This window comes from Triticum urartu, chromosome 4A, assembly GCF_056163025.1.
Source record: "Triticum urartu cultivar PI428250 chromosome 4A, HENAU_Tu73, whole genome shotgun sequence".
In the NCBI taxonomy this organism is placed as follows: domain Eukaryota; kingdom Viridiplantae; phylum Streptophyta; class Magnoliopsida; order Poales; family Poaceae; genus Triticum; species Triticum urartu.
Genome location: NC_141876.1, coordinates 465,387,251 through 465,399,908, shown reverse-complemented (window position 1 = coordinate 465,399,908; position 12,658 = coordinate 465,387,251).

The window sequence follows — 12,658 nt, the reverse complement described above, 5'->3', positions numbered from 1 at the left end:
AAGCCAAGCAATTGTTTCATATTTTAGTAATCTCAAAATTTATAAACCTTCACGCAATACATGAGCGTGAGCCATGGATATAGCACTATGGGTGGAATAGAGTATAATGATGGGGGTTATGTGGAGAAGACCAAAAGGAGAAAGTCTCACATCAACGAGGCTAATCAATGAGCTATGGAGATGCTCATCGATTGATGTTAATGCAAGGAGTAGGGATTGCCATGCAACGGATGCACTAGAGCTATAAATGTATGAAATCTCAACAAAAGAAACTAGTGGGTGTGCATCCAACTTGCTTGCTCACGAAGACCTAGGGCACTTGAGGAGGCCCATTGTTGGAATATACAAGCCAAGTTCTATAATGAAAAATTCCCACTAGTATATGATAGTGACAAAACCAGAGACTCTCTATCATGAAGATCATGGTGCTACTTTGAAGCACAAGTGTGAAAAATGATAGTAGCATTGTCCCTTTTCATTTCTCTTTTTTTGGTCCTTCTTCTTTTTTTGGCCTTTCTCTTTTTTTATTGGGACAATGCTCTATTAAATGATGATCATCACACTACTATTTATTTACAACTCAATGATTACAACTCGATACTAAAACAAGGTACGACTCTATATGAATGCCTCTGGCGGTGTACCGGGATATGCAATGAATCAAGTGTGACATGTATGAAAAATTATGAACGGTGGCTTTGCCACAAATACGATGTCAACTACATGATCATGCAAAGCAATATGACAATGATGAACGTGTCATGATAAACAAGATGGTGGAAAGTTGCATGGCAATATATCTCGGAATGGCTATGGTAATGCCATAATAGGTAGTATGGTGGCTGTTTTGAGGAAGATATAAGGAGGTTTATGTGTGAAAGAGCGTATCATATCATGGGGTTTGGATGCACCGGCGAAGTTTGCACCAACTCTCAATGTGAGAAAGGGCAATGCACGGTACCGAAGAGGCTAGCAATGATGGAAGAGTGAGAGTGCGTATAATCCATGGACTCAACATTAGTCATAAAGAACTCACATACTTCTTGCAAAAATCTACAAGTCATCAAAAACCTCGGCACTACGCGCATGCTCCTAGGGGGATAGATTGGTAGGAAAAGACCATCGCTCGTCCCCAACTGCCACTCATAAGGAGGACAATCAAAGAACACCTCATGTTTCAAATTTGTTACATAACGTTTACCACACGTGCATGCTACGGGACTTGCAAACTTCAACACAAGTATTTCTCAATTTCACAACTACTCAACTAGCACAACTTTAATATCACTACCTCCATATCTCACAACAATCATCAAGCATCAAACTTCTCTTAGTATTCAAAACACTCATAAGAAAGTTTTTACTAATCTCGAATACTTAGCATATTAGGATTATTTAAGCAAATTACCATGATACTTAAGACTCTCAAAATAATATAAGTGAAGCATGAGATATCAATAGTTTCTATAAAACAAATCCACCACCGTGCTCTAAAAGATATAAGTGAAGTACTAGAGCAAAACTATATAACTCAAAAGGTATAAGTGAAGCACATAGAGTATTCTAATAATTTCCGAATCATGTGTGTTTCTCTCAAAAGGTGTGTACAGAAAATATGATTATGGTAAACTAAAAATCAAAGACTCAAATCATACAAGACGCTCCAAGCAAAACACATGTTATGTGGTGAATAAAAATATAGCTCCAAATAAAGTTACTGATAGAAGTAGACGAAAGACGGGATGCCTTCCGGGGCATCCCCAAGCTTTGGCTTTTTGGCGTCCTTATATTATATTGGGGGTGCCATGGGCATCCCCAAGCTTAGGATCTTGCCACTCCTTGTTCCATAATCCATCAAATATTTACCCAAAACTTGAAAACTTCACAACACAAAACTTAAAGTAGAAAATCTCGTGAACTCCGTTAGCGAAAGAAAAGAAAAGACCACTTCAAGATACTGTAATGAACTCATTATTTATTTATATTGGTGTTAAACCTACTGTATTCCAACTTCTCTATGGTTTATAAACTATTTTACTAGCCATAGATTCATCAAAATAAGCAAACAACACACGAAAAACAGAATCTGTCAAAAACGGAATAGTATGTAGTAATCTGTAGCTAGCGCAAGATCTGGAACCCCAAAAATTCTAAAATAAATTTCTGGACGTGAGGAATTTATCTATTAATCATATGCAAAAAGAATTAACTAAATATCACTTTCCAAATAAAAATGGCAGCAGTTCTCGTGAGCGCTAAAGTTTCTGTTTTTTACAGCAAGATTAACAAGACTTTCCCCAAGTCTTCCCAACGGTTCTACTTGGCACAAACACTAATTAAATACAAAAAACACAACCAAAACAGAGTCTAGATAAATTATTTATTGAATTACAGCAAGGAAAAATATTCGGTTGTCTCCCAACAAGCGCTTTTCTTTAAAGCCTTATAGCTAGGCATTGATAATTTTAATGATGCTCACATGAAAGACAAGAATTAAAGCACAAAAGGAGCATCATAAAACATGTGACAAACACATCTAAGTCTAACATAATTCCTATGCATAGGCATATTATAGGCAAACAAATTATCATGGCAAGCAAAAACTAGCATATGCATGGAAGAGGAAAGAAACAATAGTAATCTCAACATAACGAGAGGTAATTTAGTAACATGAAAATTTTTACCACCATATTTTCCTCTCTTGTAATAATTACATGTAGGATCATAAGAAAATTTCAATATAAAATAGCTATCACATAAAATATTTTCAACACGATCCACATGCATGCAAAGTTGACACTCTTCCAAAATAGTGGGATTAACATTAACTAAAGTCATGACATTTCCAAACCCACTTTTATCAAAAATTTCATAAGATTGAACATTCTCCAAATATGTGGGATCTAAAGTTGAAACTCTTCCAAACCCACTTTCAATAATATTGCAAACATTATTATCAATCTCATATTCATCATGGGGCTTAAATAAATTTTCAATATCATAAGAAGAATCACCCCAATCATGATCATTGCAACAAGTAGAGGACATAGCAAAACTAGTATCCCCAAGCTTAGGGTTTTGCATATTATTAGCACAATTTACATAAATAGAATTTATAATAAAATCATTGCAATCATGCTTTTTATTCAAAGATCTATCGTGAATCGCTTCATAAAATAATTCATCACACTTTTCAGATTCACGAATTTCAAGCAAAACCTCATAAAGATAATCTAGTGCACAAAACTCACTAGCAATTGGTTCATCATAATTGGATCTCTTAAAAATATTAGCAAGCGGGTGAGGATCCATAGATCTTAGGTTCTCTATTTAGTAATAAATAAGCAAGTATTCCAACCATACGAGCAAACAAGAAACGGGTAAAAAGAGGCAAATAGAGAAAGAGAGGGAGGATAGAGAGAGAGAGAGAGAGGGCGAATAAAACGGCAAGGGTGAAGTGGGGGAGAGGAAAACGCGAGGCAAATGGAAAATAATGTAATGCGGGAGACAAGGGTTTGTGATGGGTACTTGGTATGTTTGACTTTTGCGTAGACCTCCCCGGCAACGACGCCAGAAATCCTTCTTGCTACCTCTTGAGCACTGCGTTGGTTTTCCCTTGAAGAGGAAAGGGTGATGCAGCAAAGTAGCGTAAGTATTTTCCTCGGTTTTTGAGAACCAAGGTATCAATCCAGTAGGAGGCTACGCGCGAGTCCCTCGCACCTGCACAAAACAAATAAATCCTCGCAACCAACGTGATAAGGGGTTGTCAATCCCTACATGGTCACTTACGAGAGTGAGATCTGATAGATATGATAAGATAATATTTTTGGTATTTTTATGATAAAGATGCAAAGTAAAATAAAAGGCAATGAAAATAACTAAGTGTTGGAAGATTAATATGATGGAGATAGACCCGGGGGCCATAGGTTTCACTAGTGGCTTCTCTCAAGAGCATAAGTATTTTACGGTGGGTGAACAAATTACTGTTGAGCAATTAACAGAATTGAGCATAGTTACGAGAATATCTAGGTACGATCATGTATATAGGCATCACGTCCGAGACAAGTAGACCGACTCCTGCCCGCATCTACTACTATTACTCCACACATCGACCGCTATCCAACATGCATCTAGAGTATTAAGTTCATAAGAACAGAGTAACGCCTTAAGCAAGATGACATGATGTAGATGGATAAATTCATGCAATATGATAAAAACCCCATCTTGTTATCCTCGATGACAAAAATACAATACGTGCCTTGCTTCCCCTACTGTCACTGGGAAAGGACACCGCAAGATTGAACCCAAAGCTAAGCACTTCTCCCATTGCAAGAAAGATCAATCTAGTAGGCCAAACCAAACTGATAATTCGAAGAGACTTGCAAAGATAACCAATCATACATAAAAGAATTCAGAGAAGATTCAAATATTGTTCATAGATAAACTTGATCATAAACCCAAAATTGATCGGTCTAAACAAACACACTACAAAAGAAGATTACATCGAATAGATCTCCACAAGAGAGGGGGAGAACTTTATATTGAGATCCAAAAAGAGAGAAGAAGCCATCTAGCTAATAACTATGGACCCGTAGGTCTGAGGTAAACTACTCACACTTCATCGGAAGGGCTATGGTGTTGATGTAGAAGCCCTCCGTGATCGATGCCCCCTCCGGCGGAGCTCTGGAGCAGGCCCCAAGATGGGTTCTCGTGGATACAGATAGTTATGGCGGTGGAATTAGGGTTTTGACTCCGTATCTGATCGTTTGGGGGTACGTAGGTATATATAGGAGGAAGAAGTACGTCGGTGGAGCAACAGGGGGCCCACGAGGGTGGAGGGCGTGCCAGGGGGTAGGCACGCCCCCCTACCTCATGGCCTCCCTGTTGGTTGCTTGACGTAGGGTCCAAGTCTCCTGGATCTTGTTCGTTCCAAAAATCACGTTCCCGAAGGTTTCATTCCGTTTGGACTCCGTTTGATATTCCTTTTCTTCGAAACCCTAAAATAGGCAAAAAACAACAATTCTGGGCTAGGCCTCCGGTTAATAGGTTAGTCCCAAAAATAATATAAAAGTGTATAATAAAGCCCAATAATGTCCAAAACAGTAGATAATATAGCATGGAGCAATCAAAAATTATAGATATGTTGGAGACGTATCGATGGGCTTTGGTGGATCCATCGTGGCGGTGACGAAACAGACATGATGACGATGTTCGGAACGGAGAATATGGGGTTTTGGCGAGAAAATAGTAGGATCCGACGCCATGAGTTCTGTTCATCGCACGTCATGATATACTAATAGCTGGCTCAACCAACGTGCACCAGCGGCATCTACTTGAGCCAACACGAGGTATATGCACTGCTCTAGCTAACCTCAGATATTATTTGTCTCTGTCCTCCTAACTGTCAGCGATTAGCACCACCAACTCAAAGAGGGCAAAATTATCACCATTAGCGGTACCGCAACTTCCAGTCACGTGCACAAGTGGTAGGTACATGCAATGGATGTTGTGGTGCCGCGTTCTCTCCTATGGTAGTTGGGACATGTACAACATCTAAAAGGGAAATTGGGACGTTGATAAAGAGACACATCTTAAATTCGCAATATTATGATGATAACAATAAAAAATATAGTCTCATCGAGTATACTAAAAAATGTACTAAAGCAAAGACATTAATACGGATCGAAGAGAGCACAGTGAGTTGCCTCTTAATCGAATCTCTTGTAACTAGATATAAATATACGGCGAAAGATATTGTTGCTAAAAGACCATCTCTTGATTAATTCTCTCCTCCACCCCAACATTTATTATTATGACATTTCTAAGATAATACATATCATTGTATACACCCTTAGGTCATCTCTGAGGAGAAATTTCAAATGGGCGCCCTCAAATGTCACGGAAACGTCCGGTCATGTCTCCGGACAGTCGGTCAGACGCTGACCAAATAAGGCTATATCTGAAAACTCTCCTACTTATCTGTCCCTTCCCCTTCACTTCTTTTTGTTCACTAAATCAATTTCTTCCATGTTCAACATTCAATAGCAATTTGACGACGCATATAACACTTGCAAACAAAAACAAGCAAAACCAAAAGCACCGGATGCCCAACAAAAATAGCAATTACTCGAAAGAAAATCACGACCGGACGAGCGTTAGGTACTCGATGAACATGTAGTCCTTGTTGAGGTCGAGGGCGATGTACGGTGGAGGGTGGCCGGAGGTGAAGGAGGCAACAGAGTGTTGTCATGATTGTTGCACGCCAGGTTCACTGTACTTCTGGGTAGCGAAGTAGTATGACACTTTGTACTAGGCGGGCCATGGTGGCGATTGCCCCAGCTAGACCGACAAGGCGGTCCATTGTGGAGGAGGAGCTCCGGCCTGAACGGCTGCCTGCATCTTCTTCTTCACCCTTTGCTTTATGCAGCTCTCTTGTCGTTTGGTAGTCTCCGGATTCACCGGCGCGGCGCGCATGGCGGACGTGCGCCGGGTCTGAAGGGGCGATGAACCTTGTGATGGGCTTTGGTGGATCCATCGTGGCACTGACGAAACAGACAAGATGACGATGTTCGGAACAGAGAAGATGAGGTTTTGGCGAGAAAATAGTAGGATCCGACGCTATGAGTTCTGTTCATGTCACGTCATGATATACTAATAGCTGGCTCAACCAACGTGCACCAGCGACATCTACTTGAGCCAGCACGAGGTATATGCACTGCTCTAGCTAACCTCAGATATTATTTGTCTCTGTCCTCCTAACTGTCAGCGATTAGCACCACCAGCTCAAAGAGGGGAAAATTATCACCATTAGAGGTACCAAAGTAATCCAGGAGTGGATCACTGGACATCGGTCAAGAACATCCTGAAATACCTGAAAAGGACTAAGGATATGTTTCTCGTATATGGAGGTGACAAAGAGCTCATCATAAACGGTTATGTTGATGCAAGCTTTGACACTGATCCGGACGATTCTAAATCGCAAACCGGATACGTGTTTACATTGAACGGTGGAGCTGTCAGTTGGTGCAGTTCTAAACAAAGCATTGTGGCGGGATCTACATGTGAAGCGGAGTACATAGCTGCTTCGGAAGCAGCAAATGAAGGAGTCTGGATGAAGGAGTTCATATCTGATCTAGGTGTCATACCTAGTGCATCGGGTCCAATGAAAATCTTTTGTGACAATACTGGTGCAATTTCCTTAGCAAAGGAATCCAGATTTCACAAAAGAACCAAGCACATCAAGAGATGCTTCAATTCCATCCGGGATTTAGTCCAGGTGGGAGACATAGAAATTTGCAAGATACATACGGATCTGAATGTTGCAGACCCATTGACTAAGCCTCTTCCACGAGCAAAACATGATTAGCACCAAGGCTCCATGGGTGTTAGAATCATTACTGTGTAATCTAGATTATTGACTCTAGTGCAAGTGGGAGACTGAAGGAAACATGATCAGCACCAAGGCTCCATCTCTTGCTTGTCTATGTTTGATTGTAGATAGATGGCCCGTGCTGTTGTTTCGTTGAATTTTAATACGTTCCTTGAGAAAGCAAAGTTGAAAGATGATGGTAGCAATTACACGGACTGGGTCCGTAACTCGAGGATTATCCTCATTGTTGCCTAGAAGAATTACGTCCTGGAAGCACCACTGAGTGCCAGGCCTGCTGCTGATGCAACTGACGACGTTAAGAACGTCTGGCAGAGCAAAGCTGATGACTACTCGATAGTTCAATGTGCCATGCTTTACGGCTTAGAACCGGAACTTCAACGATGTTTTGAACGTCATGGAGCATATGAGATGTTCCAGGAGTTGAAGTTAATATTTCAAAAGAATGCCCGGATTGATAGATATGAAGTCTCCAATAAGTTCTATAGCTGCAAGATGGAGGAGAATAGTTCTGTCAGTGAGCATATACTCAAGATGTCTGGGTACTGCAATCACTTGATTCAACTGGGAGTTAATCTTTTGGATGATAGCGTCATTGACAGAATTCTCCAATTACTTCCACCAAGTTACAAGAGCTTTGTGATGAACTATAATATGCAAGGGATGGATAAGACAATTCCCGAGCTCTTAGCAATGCTAAAGGTTGCGGAGGTAGAAATCAAGAAGGGGCATCAAGTGTTGATGGTCAATAAGACCACCAGTTTCAAGAAAAAGTGCAAAGGGAAGAAGAAGGGGAACTTCAAGAAGAACAGCAAGCAAGTTGCTGCTCAGGAGAAGAAACCCAAGTCTAGGACTGATTACTTCTACTGCAAGCAGACTGGTCACTGGAAGTGGAACTGCCCCAAGTATTTGGCGGATAAGAAGGATGGCAAAGTGAACAAAGGTATATGTGATATACATGTTATTGATGTGTATCTTACTAGAGCTCGCAGTAGCACCTGGGTATTTGATATTGGTTCTGTTGCTAATATTTCCAACTCGAAACAGGGACTACGGATTAAGCGAACACTGGCAAAGGACGAGGTGACGACGCGCATGGGAAATGGTTCCAAAGTCGATGTAATCGCAGTCGGCACGCTACCTCTACATCTACCATCGGGATTAGTATTAGACCTAAATAATTGTTATTTGGTGCCAACGTTGAGCATGAACATTATATCTGGATCTTGTTTAATGCGAGACGGTTATTCATTTAAATCATAGAATAATGGTTGTTCTATTTATATGAGTAATATCTTTTATGGTCATGCACCCTTGAAGAGTGGTCTATTTTTGATGAATCTCGATAGTAGTGATACACATATTCATAATGTTGAAGCTAAAAGATGCAGAGTTGATAATGATAGTGCAACTTATTTGTGGCACTGCCGTTTAGGTCATATCGGTGTAAAGTGCATGAAGAAACTCCATACTGATGGACTTTTGGAACCACTTGATTATGAATCACTTGGTACTTGCGAACCGTGCCTCATGGGCAAGATGACTAAAACGCCGTTCTCCGGAACTATGGAGAGAGCAACAAATTTGTTGGAAATCATACATACAGATGTATGTGGTCCAATGAATGTTGAGGCTCGTGGCGGATATCGTTATTTTCTCACCTTCACAGATGATTTAAGCAGATATGGGTATATCTACTTAATGAAACATAAGTCTGAAACATTTGAAAAGTTCAAAGAATTTCAGAGTGAAGTTGAAAATCATTGTAACAAGAAAATAAAGTTTCTACAATCTGATCGTGGAGGAGAATATTTGAGTTACGAGTTTGGTCTACATTTGAAACAATGCAGAATAGTTTTGCAACTCACGCCACCTAGAACACCACAGCGTAATGGCGTGTCCGAGCATCGTAATCGTACTTTACTAGATATGGTGCGATCTATGATGTCTCTTACAGATTTACCGCTATCATTTTGGGGTCATGCTTTAGAGACGGCCGCATTCACGTTAAATAGGGCACCATCGAAATCCGTTGAGACGACGCCTTATGAACTGTGGTTTGGCAAGAAACCAAAGTTGTCGTTTCTGAAAGTTTGGGGCTACGATGCTTATGTGAAAAAGCTTCAACCTGATAAGCTCGAACCCAAATCGGAGAAATGTGTCTTCATAGGATACCCAAAGGAAACTGTTGGGTACACCTTCTATCACAGATCCGAAGGCAAGACATTCATTGCTAAGAATGGATCCTTTCTAGAGAAGGAGTTTCTCTCGAAAGAAGTGAGTGGGAGGAAAGTGGAACTTGATGAGGTAACTATACCTGCTCCTCTATTGGAAAGTAGTTCATCACAGAAACCGGTTTCTGTGACGCCTACACCAATTAGTGAGGAAGTTAATGATGATGATCATGGAACTTCAGATCAAGTTACTACTGAACCTCGTAGATCAACCAGAGTAAGATCCGCACCAGAGTGGTACGGTAATCCTGTTCTGGAAGTCATGCTACTAGATCATGATGAACCTACGAACTATGAAGAAGCGATGGTGAGCCCAGATTCCGCAAAATGGCTTGAGGCCATGAAATCTGAGATGTGATCCATGTATGAGAACAAAGTGTGGACTTTGGTTGACTTGCCCGATGATCGGCAAGCAATTGAGAATAAATGGATCTTCAAGAAGAAGACTGACGCTGACGGTAATGTTACTGTCTACAAAGCTCGACTTGTTGCGAAAGGTTTTCGACAAGTTCAAGGGATTGACTACGATGAGACTTTCTCGCCCGTAGCGATGCTTAAGTCTGTCCGAATCATGTTAGCAATTGCCGCATTTTATGATTATGAAATTTGGCAAATGGATGTCAAAACTGCATTCCTGAATGGATTTCTGGAAGAAGAGTTGTATATGATGCAACTGGAAGGTTTTGTCGATCCAAAGGGAGCTAACAAAGTGTGCAAGCTCCAGCGATCCATTTATGGACTGGTGCAAGCCTCTCGGAGTTGGAATAAACGCTTTGATAGTGTGATCAAAGCATTTGGTTTTGTATAGACTTTTGGAGAAGCCTGTATTTACAAAAAGGTGAGTGGGAGCTCTGTAGCATTTCTAATATTATATGTGGATGACATATTGTTGATTGGAAATGATATAGAATTTCTGGATAGCATAAAGGGATACTTGAATAAGAGTTTTTCAATGAAAGACCTTGGTGAAGCTGCTTATATATTGGGCATCAAGATCTATAGAGATAGATCAAGACGCTTAATTGGACTTTCACAAAGCACATACCTTGACAAAGTTTTGAAGAAGTTCAAAATGGATCAAGCAAAGAAAGGGTTCTTGCCTGTGTTACAAGGTGTGAAGTTGAGTAAGACTCAATGCCCGACCACTACAGAAGATAGAGAGAAAATGAAAGATGTTCGCTATGCTTCAGGCATAGGCTCTATCATGTATCCAATGTTGTGTACCAGACCTGATGTGTGCCTTGCTATAAGTCTAGCAGGGAGGTACCAAAGTAATCCAGGAGTGGATCACCGGACAGCAGTCAAGAACATCCTGAAATACCTGAAAAGGACTAAGGATATGTTTCTCGTATATGGTGGTGACAAAGAGCTCATCGTAAACGGTTACGTTGATGCAAGATTTGACACTGATCCGGACGATTCTAAATCGCAAACCGGATATGTGTTTACATTGAACGGTGGAGCTGTCAGTTGGTGCAGTTCTAAACAAAGCGTTGTGGCGGGATCTACATGTGAAGCGGAGTACATAGCTGCTTCGGAAGCAGCAAATGAAGGAGTCTGGATGAAGGAGTTCATATCCGATCTAGGTGTCATACCTAGTGCATCGGGTCTAATGAAAATCTTTTGTGACAATACTGGTGCAATTGCCTTGGCAAAGGAATCCAGATTTCACAAGAGAACCAAGCACATCAAGAGACGCTTCAATTCTATCCGGGATTTAGTCCAAGTGGGAGACATAGAAATTTGCAAGATACATACGGATCTGAATGTTGCAGACCCATTGACTAAGCCTCTTCCACGAGCAAAACATGATCAACACCAAGGCTCCATGGGTGTTAGAATCATTACAGTGTAATCTAGATTATTGACTCTAGTGCAAGTGGGAGACTGAAGGAAATATGCCCTAGAGGCAATAATAAAGTTATTATTTATTTCCTTATATCATGATAAACGTTTATTATTCATGCTAGAATTGTATTAACCGGAAACATAATACATGTGTGAATACATAGACAAACAGATTGTCACTAGTATGCCTCTACTTGACTAGCTCGTTGATCAAAGATGGTTATGTTTCCCAACCATAGACATGAGTTGTCATTTGATTAACGGGGTCACATCATCAAGAGAATGATGTGATTGACATGACACATTCCGTTAGCTTAGCACCCGATCATTTAGTATGTTGCTATTGCTTTATTCATGACTTATACATGTTCCTATGACTATGAGATTATGCAACTCCCGTTTACCGGAGGAACACTTTGTGTGCTACCAAACGTCACAACGTAACTGGGTGATTATAAAGGTGCTCTACAGGTGTCTCCAAAGGTACTTGTTGGATTGGCGTATTTCGAGATTAGGATTTGTCAATCCGATTGTCGGAGAGGTATCTCTGGGCCCTCTCGGTAATGCACATCACTTATGCCTTGCAAGCATTGCAACTAATAAGTTAGTTGCAGGATGATGTATTACAGAACGAGTAAATGGACTTGCAAGTAACGAGATTGAACTAGGTATTGAGATACCGACGATCGAATCTCACGCAAGTAACATACCGATGACAAAGGGAACAACGTATGTTGTTATGCGGTTTGACCGATAAAGATCTTCGTAGAATATGTAGGAGCCAATATGAGCATCCAGGTTCCGCTATTGGCTATTGACCGGAGACGTGTCTCGGTCATGTCTACATAGTTCTCGAACCCGTAGGGTCCGCACGCTTAACGTTACGATGACAGTTATACTATGAGTTTATATGTTTTGATGTACCGAAGGTTGTTCGGAGTCCCGGATGTGATCACGAACATGACGAGGAGTCTCAAAATGGTCGATACATGAAGATTGATATATTGTAAGCCTATGTTTGGATATCGGAGGTGTTTCGGGTGAAATCGGGATTTTACCGGAGTACCGGGTGGTTACCGGAACCCCCCGGGAGGTAAATGGGCCTTAGTGGGCCTTTACGGAGAAGAGGAGAGGCGGCCAGGGCTGGGCCGCGCGCCCCTCCCTGAAGGAAATATGCCCTAGAGGCAAT